Genomic DNA, 15,368 nt, shown 5'->3' with positions numbered 1-15,368 from the left:
CGGCTGCTCGCCCAAGCCCCCCACAAGCACATCGGCCTAGGCCCGGGGGGAGGCAGGGAATTAGGCCCCCACTGCAACGTTAGGCCTTCAGTGCCTATTCCACTGACGGGGGGGAGGGGTAGCTCAGTGGTTTGAGCATTGGCCAGCTGAACCCTGGCTCGTGAGTTCAATCCCTGAGGGGGCCGCTTAGGGATCGGGGGCAAAAATTGGGGATTGGCCCTGCTTGGAGCAGGGGGTGGGGCCGAGATTAAACCTCCGGAGGTCCCTTCCAAGCCTGCCATTCTATGATTCCATCAGGAGCCCAACGTGTGCTCGCAGCTCTCCCATGATGTTAAAACACCAGTGGGCTGGCCCTGCCAGGGCTCACCTCCCACCAGTGTAAGCAATTGCAGGACGTTTTAGAAAACGTTCCCTGCAAGCCTCTGAGAACACAAGGGAAATTCCCCTAAAGATCCTGCTTTCTGAGTATTGGCTAATCCCTCAACCACGACAGCAAAAAATCAGTGGAATCCAGTGGGTGTCTGTTTGCTTCATTCTTCTTCAGTGAGATGTGCCGGGCCATCCTTGCAGGAAAGGTTATCACAAAAATGTGTTTCATCAGAGAGACATCTTGTACAGGCTGCTTTAATCTTAATCCCTAAAGGCAGAGTTGATACTGAGTACTTCCTTATTCCTCAAGGAATCCTGCTAATTTCAATTGGACAACTCAGCAAGAGTAAGGGCAGCAGAATTGGGCCCTAAATCAGGGAGTTGAAACATCTCCTCATAAGTACAACCATGCGAGAAGGGGGGGGGGGGAATATTGCATCTGTCATTACTACTTCACTGACCTGTAAATATCTATCTGTTTTAATAACCCTCATCACTGTATGACAGGTTTCAGAGTAGCAGCCGTGTTAGTCTGTATTCGCAAAAAGAAAAGGAGTACTTGTGGCACCTTAGAGACTAACAAATTTATTAGAGCATAAGCTTTTGTGAGCATCCGATGAAGTGAGCTGTAGCTCACGAAAGCTTATGCTCTAATAAATTTGTTAGTCTCTAAGGTGCCACAAGTACTCCTTTTCTTTTTCCTCATCACTGTAGTATGTGAGCCTCTAAAGAAACCTGAAGGATGTAGGCACTTCTACTCCTGTTTTCCCTATCCCAATTTATTGTACATAGCTGCATCTTTACTAGTCTCTCTCCCTCCTGGGATTTCCCTCTTTTATACTGTTGTTTTTCTGGGACTCCTCTCCCACAACCTTTGGTTCTCCATCTTCATTATCCCTCTTCTTTGTGGTCTCCTAAACCAGTAGCTCTTAATCTTTCCAGACTACTATACTCCTTTAAGGAATCTGATTTGTCTTGTGTACCCCAAGTTTCACTCACTTAAAAACTACTTGCTTACAAAGTCAGACATAAAAATACAAAATTGTCCACTGCCCACTATAACTGAAAAGTTGCTTACTTTCATTTTTACCATATAATTATATAATACATCAACTGGAATCTGAATATTGTACTTCCATTTCAGTAAGTACATTTTCATATAGAGTAGTATAAACAAGTCATGGTCTGTATGAAATTTTAGTTTGTACTGACTTTGCTTGTGCTTTTTGAGTAGCCTGTTGTAAAACTAGGCAAATATCTAGATGAGTTGATGTACCCCCTGGAAGACCTCTGCATACCCCCAGGGAAATGCAGTACTCCTGGTTGAGAACCACTATAAACTCCACTCTGACTTCCCTTTCCTCCCAAATTCTCTGTCCCTTTAGTCTTCTCTCTCCTTGTATTTCCCATATCCCTGGATCGTCAACCCCCTTTCCTATCTTTTGAGGATTCCCCCCACCCTGGAATTCCCCCATCTCGAAGTCCTTCTCCCACCTCCCAGTTAGGTGTCCACCACTGGTGATGCTGCTGTTGTTACTAACATTCCCCCTGCAGCTCAGTTGGATATACTGTTTACTTCCTGTCATGGACTATTGTATATAGTTACTGCTTGGTGTCAGTCAGTCACCACATTCAATCCCAGAGATTAACCATATCAGTGCTGCTTGCAGTGATCTCTTTGCATAGTATGCATATCAGTTTGTTAATGTCTGTAAAACACTTTCAGATCTTTCTGCATAGAAGCCATTATAAAAATGAAAATGATTACAAATGTAAGATGTTATTCTAATAATAAGTCAGTTATACCCAGTTGTGTTCTTAGAACCGGTCAAACATGGGAAACACATAATTAGAGTGACTTGATTTCTTTGTTTCCCAGAATTATTCTGAAACCAGGGTTTTGTCTTGGTTTCATCAAGAACAGTAGTTCTCAAACTTTTGTATTGATGATCCCTTTCACTTAGCAAGCCTCTAAGTGTGACCTCCCTTATAAATTAAAAACACTTTTTAATATATTTAATACCATTATAAATGCTGGATGTAAAGTGGGGTTTAGGGTGGAGGCTGACCACTCACGACTCCCCCCCATGTAATAAACTTGTGACCACCGAGGGGTCCCAACCCCCAGTTTGAGAACCCCTGATCAAGAACATGGGACTACAGGTTACGCCAGCATGAATCAGAGCAGTCTGAAGGAATGTGAGTCTGGAATAATAATTTTGCACGATAAATGTAGAATACTTACATTTCTCTTCTTTACAGGATAATTAAGTTAAACAACATTAGCAGCACAAATTAGATTCTTCCAAACAATGATTTTCCCCCCCAGAGTTATACACTATACACGAGTATATCGTAGCATGCCACCCTTGGCCAAAAAAAAAAAAAAAAAAGACTTCTGACTCATAAGTAAGGGCTTCACTTTTGTCTGCAGATAACTTTTGTTCAGGCTCTGTTCATACAACCTGTTCGTATACACACTGCATTCATACATACACCAACTGTTACTTTAAGGCAGAGGTTCTCAACCAGCTCCATTCAGGTGGTCCATGGATAGTTCCCTCTAAAATATGCACCTGGGAGGCTGCACATGAGAGACTGAAGGGCCACCCACTTAATTAGTGGAGCTGTGCAGGCGTGGCTCCACTAATTAGGTGCCTGGACCCTGGAGAAGACACACATGTAAGGTGAGTTGGTGGCCTTGAGGGGAATGAGGGTAGGTGGGAGGGGGCAGTGGGGTGAGAAGAGGGGGAGGGGGAAATTTTGAATCTCTACAGCAGCCAGAGAAAGAAAATAGCAACTTTCTCCAGCTCTAGGGCTGTGGCTGTGGGAGAGACAGCTCTCCTTCCCAGCCTCTCTGGCTGCTGTGGCAGGGGAAAGACCCTCCTCCTTCCCAGTCCCAGCTTGGGGGCTGCTGTGGTGGGGGAGAGAGGGCACATCCATCGCATTAGAAAGGTAAGACTACTGATATTAAAATATGAGTTGTACTTTTTTTATATAACAAAAAATGTTTATTATTAAGTGTTTTTTTTTTTTGTTTGGTTTTTTTTATATATAGCTCTTTTATCCAAAGCACTTTACAATAGTTAGCTAATGGTACAAACAACATTTGGAAAGATCATTGAGTGGTCCGCTGAGACCCTCAGCAAATTTCAAGTAGTCTGTGGGGGGAAAAAAAGTTTGAGAACCACTGCTTTAAGGAATATAAAAATTACTGAGCAACCTATTAAAATGGATGATCTATTTCTGTTCCAATACATCTTCTCTTTCCCCTTATGCTCTACTTTTTTTTTTTTTTGAGGGGGTGGAGGGGTGCAAGGGCAGCATCTGAAATTTCCAGTGCTGGGTTATCACCCAAAGATTATTTTTGAGCTGCTAGGGTTGGGAGCTCTACAGAGGAGAGAACAAAAATGCCAGTGAGTCATCAGCATATGTCTAGGATCAAGAAACATACAAGATCTGATGGCAAAAAATGTATTATTGTCTGTTATGAAGGAATACAGGTGAAGATGTTCCCTTAAAACATTGTTACAATTTCAGGACATGTTCTAGATTCAGATACCGCTTCTGATCATGTTGACTAATATCGTCTCATTGTTTCCTTGTACTCCCCTATTGGTCTGTATCAATGTGTTTATCTATGGTCTTATACTGAGACTGTAAACTCTTTGGGACAGGGATCACTTTTTTGTTCTATATTTGTACAGCACCAAACACTATGGGGTGCTGGCCTATGACTGGGGCTCCTGGACACTGTGGTGGTGGTGGTGATAATTAATGGAATGTTAATTTTTTAAAATAATCCACATCCACTCAGAAAACAAAGAAACATTTTTACAGCATGTGTCCTAGGCATTTTATAAAAGCAGACTGTGGCAGAACTACACAGTTCCTAGAATATAACACTGCAAGGCCATAAGTGCTCATTGCTTAAAAATAACCACCATATCACATTAAAAACTTGAGCTATTGCACCCAACTTTAGAAACCTGTGCTAAAAGGTATGATTTTATAATCTTGAAAAGTCTGCGAAGGACTGTTTGGTTCATTCATTCATTGGTGAATCAATTAGGAATACCTCTTTCAACATTCCTTCTTCTACAGTTAATCCTAAAAAATGGGTTATGTGTACTTGATAGAAGTGCTCTGATAAAGTTTATTATTAAAGTATTCTATTAAGAATTTTAACACGTGTAAAGAACACATGGCTATATACACATTGTCATATACACAATACATGCCCTTATAGTTCCCTCCACAGTACATCAGCAGGACTAAAATACAATTAAAAGCAATGGATTACTCCAAGAAATACATCTAGGAGAGCCTTTTGCCATTTTGGCACAAATTTTAATCTCTTTAATGGCAAACCTGTTTCTTTGAAATTTATTAAGGTTGAAAAGGTTAAATTATCATGCCTGCATGGTGTTCAGAACACAAAATTACTTCAAAGGGAGGCTTTGTGAATTCCTACTATGGCCACAATATTTTAGAATGTAGAAATATAGATCATGGACTTGTCTATAAATAAGAGTCAACTCACTCTTTGCTTCTCTGTTTCCCCTCCCCATGCTGACTCGGTTATCCATATATATATATTTGCTTCAGGAATACCTCAAGCAAAATGACAGTATTTTTATTCCTCTGTTCCAGGTGGATCCCAACCTTGCTCCAACTGAGGTTGATTGAAGTCCTATTGACTTCAGTGGGTACAGGACTGTAACGGAGATCCTCAATGGGTGTAAATTGCCATAGCGCCATTGGCTTCAATGAAACAACTTTTTACACAAGTAGAGACTGTTTGTTTGATGTGCCAAGTTACACATGACTGTTTGACGTGCCAAGATTTTGACTTAAATAATTGTAACCTTCTTCCAGTGTTCTGGCTTTTGAGTGATGATTAAGAGCCAGATTTTGTAGTGCTGAGGTAGTCAAAACTCCTTTTAAGTCCCCAACCCTGCAAACACTTAGGCTTGTGGTTAACTCCAGTCATGTCAGTAAATCTCACTCACTTCTAGTGCTTAAAGTTAAGCATATTTTTGTTTGAAGGTTCTGTGGCTTAGTCAGTAGAAGTTATGACAGTCTAAGGACTGCAGGAGTAGGCCCAAAGGGTTTATTATACATACTGGGATGCGGTGTAGGGGGAAAAAATTATCCCTTCATTGAAACAATAAAAAAAAAATAAGAAAGAGCTTCCTATTTCTTCAGTCTTAAAGAAGGTGGAAATTGTGAGAGTTTGGTGCATTGGATAAGTGACATAATTCATGCTGATCTCCTTAGTAACTTAATATTTAGTAGAGATGTAGCCAAATGATACTTACCTTGTACAGTCACAGACGTCAGGGGGACTACTGGTGTAAAGTGAAGTGAGCAAGGTTTATAGCTCTGGACAATGATTGTCAAATGAAATATAGTACTGTTTGTATATAGACTATAACTATGTGGCTTCGGTCTTTTTTTTTTTTTTTTTTTAAGACATTTGTGCTTAGGTAATTTTTAATTTTCTAGTTCTAGGCATTTACTATTTTTGATCATACCACTTGTAGGGATATATTTCTATTTCTCTTACATTGACACTCCCTCTCAATTGCTCTCACTTCTGCTAAGAGAGCTATTGCTTTTCCTCTCCCATTTTACAGAAAGAATTGGTTCAATATACTGTCAATATAAAACATAGGGAACCAAACCAAGGGTGAGATATATAGAAGACGTGATGTTGCATTATGATTGTAGCGAAAACAAAAATTAAGTTACATTTCTGTCCAAAATGGGGGGATTTATATTTAAAAGTAACTAATAAAAACCAAAAGCACTAATATTTTTTTATTTCTGTGCCAGTCATGTCATCCTTAGATAATCCCATAAAAATAAATATTTGGTCACGAAGAGGGCAATGTCAACAGCTACTTAAGTGAAATTTAATTTTAGGATGGAGATACGGATTAATTTCCATAGAGGACAGCCTGGTAACATTTTGAAAAATGGTTGGTGGGGCAAAATAAGAAGGGACAAGGTGGAATAAGAAAAGAGGAGGAAAAAGGAAAGGTTTGGGGTGGAAAAAGAAGGGGAAATATGTAGGGTAATAAGAAATTAAAATGTTAGATCTATGTATTTAAAAAAAAAAAAGGAACTTTGAAAAACAAAGCTAAAGTGGCATCCTGTGGTTTATGCTTACCTTCATTCTCCATTCAAACTCTGTCATAATGTTACCAGAAACCCCCGAGTTGCAGCTCTGGTGCTCTTGCGGTCCTCCCTTTCTGTTTGTTTTTATAAAATATTTAGCAGTTTTATTCAGGATTTGAAGCGGCAGAGCAAACATTTACTCAAAGGTATATTGTTCAGTTCTTCAGTAAAACAGATGGTGCTAATACTCTCTTTTGGGTGGCAACAACCTTAATGACACCTTAAAGTTTTTTTCTAAGTAAACAAAGTATATTTTCAAAAAAATATTTTAATTCAAAAAAGCTTTAGCGGTATACAATGTGGAAAATAGATAATATTCTTTTAAGGTGTTTTGGATGAGATGAGACACTTTCAACTTTAAGTTAACAATTGTCTTAGGATGGCTCAAACCCCACCTAATTATAGTATCTCCAAGAAAAGCTCACGTGACGTCACAACTATAAGCCCTCATCACCTCACCACTAGATCAGTGCACAATTCTATAAAATTTCTGCTACTAAAATGTGCCATTTTATAAAATACATTATTCAAAATAGTTTTTAATTCAGCTAATCTTTCCCCTGAGTGCCTCAGCATCTGCTGCAGTTGTTGACAAAGGGGGGCAAGACAGATGCTGTTAACTGTGAGTTGTTTTCAACTCGGACCTCCTTTTCCTTTGCTGCTCTCTTGTTCCTCTGTCATGGGTTTTCTCCACTCACACCTACACTATCCTCTTTTCCACCACTCCCATCTGTACTTTGGGGTAAGCTCTCCAGGTCCTGGAGCATACTGGGTGAAATTCACCCCCATGAAGAGGCCCTACTCAGGCATCGGTTAAGCACTATGTTAAAGCTGACATTTTTAAAAGTGCCCACTAATTCTGGACGCCCACATCAGTCGCCTAGGTGCAGATTTTCAGAGGTACTGAGCACCTACATTTCCAAGAAGAGCTGTAGGTGCTCAGCACTTCTGAGCATCATGCCCGAGATGATTTTAGCCCTGCCCCGCACCCAGTTAGAAGTCATTTCTGAAAACATTGGCTTTGACACAGGGCTTAAGAAGTGCATAGGTCTTGTGTGGGCCTAGGAACTGGGGTAAATTTCACCCTTTGGGAGTGCCAGCCTGTGATTACATTCTTAATGTGTCTCCACTGCTGAGCCAATGCAGCCAAGCTGGCCTTTCTGTTATTTACAAGGATTAGCAGCTTCAGCAATTTAGGTAAACCACCACTTGTTTTAATCTTAAAATATATACAGTCTTTTAGCTAAAAGAAAAGGAGTACTTGTGGCACCTTGAGACTAACAAATTTATTAGAGCATAAGCTTTCGTGAGCTACAGCTCACTTCATCGGATGCATTTGGTGGAAAAAACAGAGGAGAGATTTATATACACACACACACAGAGAACATGAAACAATGGGTTTATCATACACACTGTAAGGAGAGTGATCACTTAAGATAAGTCATCACCAACAGCAGGGGGGGGAAGGAGGAAAACCTTTCATGGTGACAAGCAGGTAGGCTAATTCCAGCAGTTAACAAGAATATCAGAGGAACAGTGGGGGGTGGGGTGGGAGGGAGAAATACCATGGGGAAATAGTTTTACTTTGTGTAATGACTCATCCATTCCCAGTCTCTATTCAAGCCTAAGTTAATTGTATCCAGTTTGCAAATTAATTCCAATTCAGCAGTCTCTCGTTGGAGTCTGTTTTTGAAGCTTTTTTGTTGAAGGATAGCCACTCTTAGGTCTGTGATCGAGTGACCAGAGAGATTGAAGTGTTCTCCAACTGGTTTTTGAATGTTATAATTCTTGACGTCTGATTTGTGTCCATTCATTCTTTTGCGTAGAGACTGTCCAGTTTGGCCAATGTACATGGCAGAGGGGCATTGCTGGCACATGATGGCATATATCACATTGGTAGATGCGCAGGTGAACGAGCCTCTGATAGTGTGGCTGATGTGATTAGGCTCTATGATGGTATCCCCTGAATAGATGTGTGGACAGAGTTGGCAACGGGCTTTGTTGCAAGGATAGGTTCCTGGGTTAGTGGTTCTGTTGTGTGGTGTGTGGTTGCTGGTGAGTATTTGCTTCAGATTGGGGGGCTGTCTGTAAGCAAGGACTGGTCTGTCTCCCAAGATCTGAGAGAGCGATGGCTCGTCCTTCAGGATAGGTTGTAGATCCTTGATGATGCGTTGGAGAGGTTTTAGTTGGGGGCTGAAGGTGATGGCTAGTGGCGTTCTGTTGTTTTCTTTGTTGGGCCTGTCCTGTAGTAGGTGACTTCTGGGTACTCTTCTGGCTCTGTCAATCTGTTTCTTCACTTCAGCAGGTGGGTATTGTAGTTGTAGGAGTGCATGATAGAGATCTTGTAGGTGTTTGTCTCTGTCTGAGGGGTTGGAGCAAATGCGGTTATATCGTAGCGCTTGGCTGTAGACAATGGATCGAGTGGTATGATCTGGATGAAAGCTAGAGGCATGTAGGTAGGAATAGCGGTCAGTAGGTTTCCGATATAGGGTGGTGTTTATGTGACCATCGCTTATTAGCACTGTAGTGTCCAGGAAGTGGATCTGGACCAGTCCACACAAGAGATCCACTTCCTGGACACTACAGTGCTAATAAGCGATGGTCACATAAACACCACCCTATATCGGAAACCTACTGACCGCTATTCCTACCTACATGCCTCTAGCTTTCATCCAGATCATACCACTCGATCCATTGTCTACAGCCAAGCGCTACGATATAACCGCATTTGCTCCAACCCCTCAGACAGAGACAAACACCTACAAGATCTCTATCATGCACTCCTACAACTACAATACCCACCTGCTGAAGTGAAGAAACAGATTGACAGAGCCAGAAGAGTACCCAGAAGTCACCTACTACAGGACAGGCCCAACAAAGAAAACAACAGAACGCCACTAGCCATCACGTTCAGCCCCCAACTAAAACCTCTCCAACGCATCATCAAGGATCTACAACCTATCCTGAAGGATGACCCATCACTCTCACAGATCTTGGGAGACAGACCAGTCCTTGCTTACAGACAGCCCCCCAGTCTGAAGCAAATACTCACCAGCAACCACACACCACACAACAGAACCACTAACCCAGGAACCTATCCTTGCAACAAAGCCCGTTGCCAACTCTGTCCACACATCTATTCAGGGGATACCATCATAGGGCCTAATCACATCAGCCACACTATCAGAGGCTCGTTCACCTGCGCATCTACCAATGTGATATATGCCATCATGTGCCAGCAATGCCCCTCTGCCATGTACATTGGCCAAACTGGACAGTCTCTACGTAAAAGAATGAATGGACACAAATCAGACGTCAAGAATTATAACATTCAAAAACCAGTTGGAGAACACTTCAATCTCTCTGGTCACTCGATCACAGACCTAAGAGTGGCTATCCTTCAACAAAAAAGCTTCAAAAACAGACTCCAACGAGAGACTGCTGAATTGGAATTAATTTGCAAACTGGATACAATTAACTTAGGCTTGAATAGAGACTGGGAATGGATGAGTCATTACACAAAGTAAAACTATTTCCCCATGCATCCGATGAAGTGAGCTGTAGCTCACGAAAGCTTATGCTCTAATAAATTTGTTAGTCTCTAAGGTGCCACAAGTACTCCTTTTCTTTTTGCGAATACAGACTAACACGGCTGCTACTCTGAAACCAGTCTTTTAGCTGTTTCAAATGGAGCAGCACTTTTCTAAATAGCTAAAGAACTGCATTTTAAAATATGACTTATGGGGGTTTATCTTCCTCACTGTCATACTTGAGCCATATCAATATCAAAGCAACCAGTCTGGCTGTGGTGTCAGCAGCAGTGGACATGCTAGGATTTCAAACCAGGACTCGGAATGGTTTGGGAATTGGGCTGCTTGCCCAGAAAACACAAACTGGGGGAAAGATCAGGACAAGAGAGAAAGATGACAGGGGACCAGTAAACGAAGTGAGCAAACCTGCAAGGAGCAGTATAAGATGAAGCAATTGTCATTAATAGAATAAGCCCCTCTGCCCATTGGCATCTTCCGCACAGTAGTTGGGTTATAAAGGAAAAGGAGAAAAGGTAGCTTTCTCACCCACTTTATTTTAATAGAATAATATTAAATTACCATTAAGCCTTAGCCACTTTGACTTTATAAAAACTGATTATCTCCTCAAAATTCATCATTGAACCCTTGCAGTCCAGAGGGAAAGAGCATCAGTGCATGTACAAGTAATGACACAATGAGCACCAATGAGTAGGCAGATTTTCAAATGTGCTCGGTCCCAGCAGCTCCTATTGATGTCCTTTTAAGCTGGTCTGCAAGGCACATACTTGCCCTGCATTCTGACCCCTCCTGAACGTGCACTGCTACTGTTGCATCCGATGAAGTGAGCTGTAGCTCACGAAAGCTTATGCTCAAATAAATTTGTTAGTCTCTAAGGTGCCACAAGTCCTCCTTTTCTTTTTTGTGGCACAAGAGATGCTTTGACTAATAATAGCTAGAATGAGGAGCAATTGGGGATGATCTACACCATCAATGCTCTGAATTATTGAGATATAGACAATCAAAACTTTGACCTTTCTATATCTATGTTTTACTCCTTTCTTCCTTTTTGTTTTGTTCTTTTAGATTGTAAGCTCTTTGGGACAGTGGTTGTGCCTTTTTCGTTCTGTTTGTATAGTGCCTTGCATGCTGTGGGTGCTATCAGAAAAAAAAATCCGATTACAGGAGAGGTGACATTGGCAGTATGATTTTGGGGGTGGGGGGAAGTTCCCTACAGTGAGGGAGTAAAGATGGAATTTAGAGGGGAACCAAAGAGAAGGTGATTGGTTTAACTAACTAATATGAATGCACAGCACAGCTTGTTCTGTCTTACTGCTTTCTTACAGAGTGGGCATGGTCATTAGAAAATTATGATTAGCTGGGCAAGAAGCTGACAGTGCAGGGAACTGCTTTGACCACAAAGCACAGAACTTTTTAGATCAGTGGTTTTCAATATTTTTTTTTTTTTTTCATTTGTGGGCCCCTAAAAATTTTTGAATAAAAGTGCAGACCCCTTTGGAAATCTTAAACATAGTTTGCAGACCCCCAGGAGTCTGTGGATCACAGGTTGAAAACCACTGTGTTAGATAACTTTGTCTATCACATCAGAGATCATTACTTCTGTGAAGGAGGTGTGGCAGGGGGATGCTAAAATGTTTCCCCTGCTTTTAAAAAAAACAAACAAACAAAAAAAAAAAACCCTGGGTCAAGATCCACTGAAGTCAATAAGAATTTTTCTTGACTAGAGCATGCAGGATTTGGCCTGTTTTCAAAGTCAAACTATTGCAGACTTGAAGACCTTGTTAGATCCTACAGTCTTTAGTACTATATGAAAAGTAGAACTTGTAGCATTCAGAAAACAGCCACAGCTGAAATATACAAAAGAGAGGTCGCTGTTACTGGTTACCTTTTTTATTCTTGTTTCCATAGAAATGGAGGATGAATCAGTAAATATGGGACACATTATTTTAAATAACCACCATATAGTAATTATTTTAAAGCACTTACTTTATTTTAACTGGTCTGACATTTGTTGCCATAGAAACCCAACTGATTATAGCAGCCCAGTTGTTAGAACTCTCTTGTAGATTTCATCTGTGTAAGAGTGCAAGAAAACAAAGTATTTAAAAATGCCCTAAGTGGTGGGGAAAATCTTTTTTAATTTTTCATGCTCAGAATTTTCTAAAATAACCAAACAGAATTTTACTAAGCATTTCAAAAACCTCACTTTTGCAGTTGAGAATAAGCATGAAAAGATTCAGCTCTAAGAGAATTGTTTTGAGGGGAAGAATGGTATGTGCCTGAAAATAGGGATTTTAGAACTAAATTATTTCCAGTGCAGTAACTGTGGTGTCATGGTGCTATAAACCTGCCTGGTTGTGAACTTTTTACTAATAATCTAATATTTACTAACTGACTCAAGATTCTTCTATTATTCCACACTGCTGGCTTATTTTCTAACTGACAACACTAATTTTATTTGAGTTTCCATACAGTAAACTGTGATATGAGTTTCAAATTGGCAGACTGGCAGAGGTTCAGAGAAAATGAGTAAAGCATAGTTATGGTATGGTATGTTTCTTGCCTTGCCATTCTGAAACTTCCAATGGTAACTTCATACAAACAGCAAGTTAGCCACATTTCTGACATTATGAAATGATTTCTGTTCTCCCCAGAGCAAAAGAGAGTAAACTGATTTGAGCAAACAGAGTACCCAGCTCAGATGCTAACTTCTGTCCTCAGGAATAAATGGACTCAAGTGTGGCTGCTCCTAAGGAATCACTTAAGAGAGCAAAAGATGTCATTCCACTTGTATGGGTCTGTATTACAGCATCATGGGTTTGGGAAGTGTGTAAACAAACACATAAGCTGTGTTCTCCCTCTGACTATTGGATATTGTCAGCTGGCAAAAACTGCTTTCATAGGCAAAGCGTTTACTAGAAGTGAAAGGAGAAAATACATTCTGTAAATATTACTTTCTAACTATCTATGTTAGGGTTTTATATTGTCACCAATCAATGCAGTATCTGAACTCCTTCAACATAAAATCAATAGCAATAATGAAGTCCCACTAAAAAGATTAGAGATAAATTCTAACAAACTATGGCCCTGATTCAGGAAAGACACTTAAGCACATGCTTAAAGTTAAGCATGTATTTAAGTCCGATTGACTTCAAGTCCTAAAATGCTTTCCAGAATCGGGATGCTTTCCTGACCTGGGGCTATATGTGTATCTGTCTGTCTATGCAGACAGATAGATTCCCCCAAACACATCTGGTGGTGATATGCATATGATAATTTGCACATCCATAACATAGATCTGAAGTTATACATCTTTGACTACCTCACCTTTCCCTCTGCCCACTCATCCATCTTCTCTGAGATTACTTGCAATATTCAAAACCTCTTAGCAGTTTCAAATTTGCCATATTTAAAAAGCAACCTTTCAGAGAAGTGTTTCCTTCTCCCCTCATACATGTGAATCTTCTCCCCAAAATTTCGTCTGTCTGAGGGCTAGTGTGTACCAGATTCAATCCTGAACCACTGATGGATTTAAGGTCCTTTTTCTCATAACTTTATAGGCAGGGCTTACATTCTCAAAGTATTTCCTGGAACCCCCCAGGCTTCCCCCCAACATGATATTAAAAACTCCAGGAGGGTTGAAAATATTTACTCAAGCTCTGCTCCAGACACCTCCAGCTGAATTTAAGCCTTGCTTATAGGGCTAGAATGTGAGCTTTATCTCATAGGAAAGGGAAGATTCACAGTTTCCCAATGGAACATACAGCCCAGGAAGGTCCCTACATATTAAACCATAAAAATGTAAATTGTTAAATATAGAAAAGCTATTTTAGGTTATTTTAAACATTTTAATGTCTCCCTCTGAATCTAGTATATTAGATTCATGATTGCTGAAGCACCTGGCTTAACAGGCGGAGGGATAACAAAATATGGTACTTAAAACATCAATGTCCACCCATGCCTCGCCTATCTTTTCACTCCCTTCATTGCTAACTGCAGCAGAGCTGAACCAGTGCTATCCACAGTGCAAAATTGTAGAAAAAATCCTAGTGTAGACAAGGTTGTTCAGTCAGTCAATTGAGAGAAAGGTAGGGAGCTGGGCAAATTCCAAAATGCACTGGTTCAGTTACAGGTAATTGCTTCAGAACCAACCAACCACCATTAATGCTTTTCATGCATGGCTAGCACTAACATTTTTATCTTTTTTTATCTGAATTCAGTAAAAATTAGTGGAGTGCTCAAAACCACAGGCAGGTTACTGCAAAATTTAATTTGCTTTTATCTGCCCAAGACCAGGGAAGCATGAATATTATGTATGTGGTAATCAGCTGGTGTACTCTATATGTGTGTGAGAGAGAAAGAAAGAAAAATTTCTGTTAGAGATGGGCCTGAAATTAAGATATGTATTCAGAGCCAAATACAAATTCTTACAAAGTTCAAACTGGTCAGATATGATGTTCCAGTTTGCCCACTTCAGATATATGCCAGACCTGAGAAATTCAATATGGATCTGATCTAAATTCCTGCAAAGAGTGAGGTGTGGGATTGGAATATGATCTGCAGTGCTAGTTTGGTCCCATCTCCTATTACATACTCACCAATGTCATCTAACAAATAAGTTGTAGAATGTGACTGTGCATACTAAGCTACAAACTGTTTAAATGCTCATGAAAAAAGAAAAGGAGGACTTGTGGCACCTTAGAGACTAACAAATTTATTTGAGCATAAGCTTTCGTGAGCTACAGCTCAATGCATCCGATGAAGTGAGCTGTAGCTCATGAAAGCTTATGCTCAAATAAATTTGTTAGGCTCTAAGGTGCCACACGTACTCCTTTTCTTTTTTGCGAATACAGACTAACACGGCTGCTACTCTGCCACCTGTCTAAATGCTCATGCTTTCACATTTATCTCTGAACACAATCCCAGTGCAGGGAATTGATTGAAGTTCCTTCCTTATATTTCCAATATTGCTTCTATCCTCCTTCCTGGTGACAAGCCTTAAAGGGACTGGAGAACTAGTGCCCTAGCTTAATTATTACTTAATTAGTCCTATTAATGGCAAAAGGAGATGCACACAGGCTAAGCCATTTTCAGCAATTCCCTACTGATGGTCTTGAAAGAACATCTGAAGGCAGTATAGCACTGTAAGGGCAGTTTTTGGATCCCTTACTTTCCACTAAAAGAAAAGGAGTACTTGTGGCACCTTAGAGACTAACAAATTTATTTGAGCATAAGCTTTCATGAGCTACAGCTCACTTCATCTGAAAC

This window comes from Dermochelys coriacea, chromosome 1 (assembly GCF_009764565.3).
Source record: "Dermochelys coriacea isolate rDerCor1 chromosome 1, rDerCor1.pri.v4, whole genome shotgun sequence".
Taxonomy (NCBI): Eukaryota; Metazoa; Chordata; order Testudines; family Dermochelyidae; genus Dermochelys; species Dermochelys coriacea.
This window is presented reverse-complemented; position numbering follows the sequence as displayed.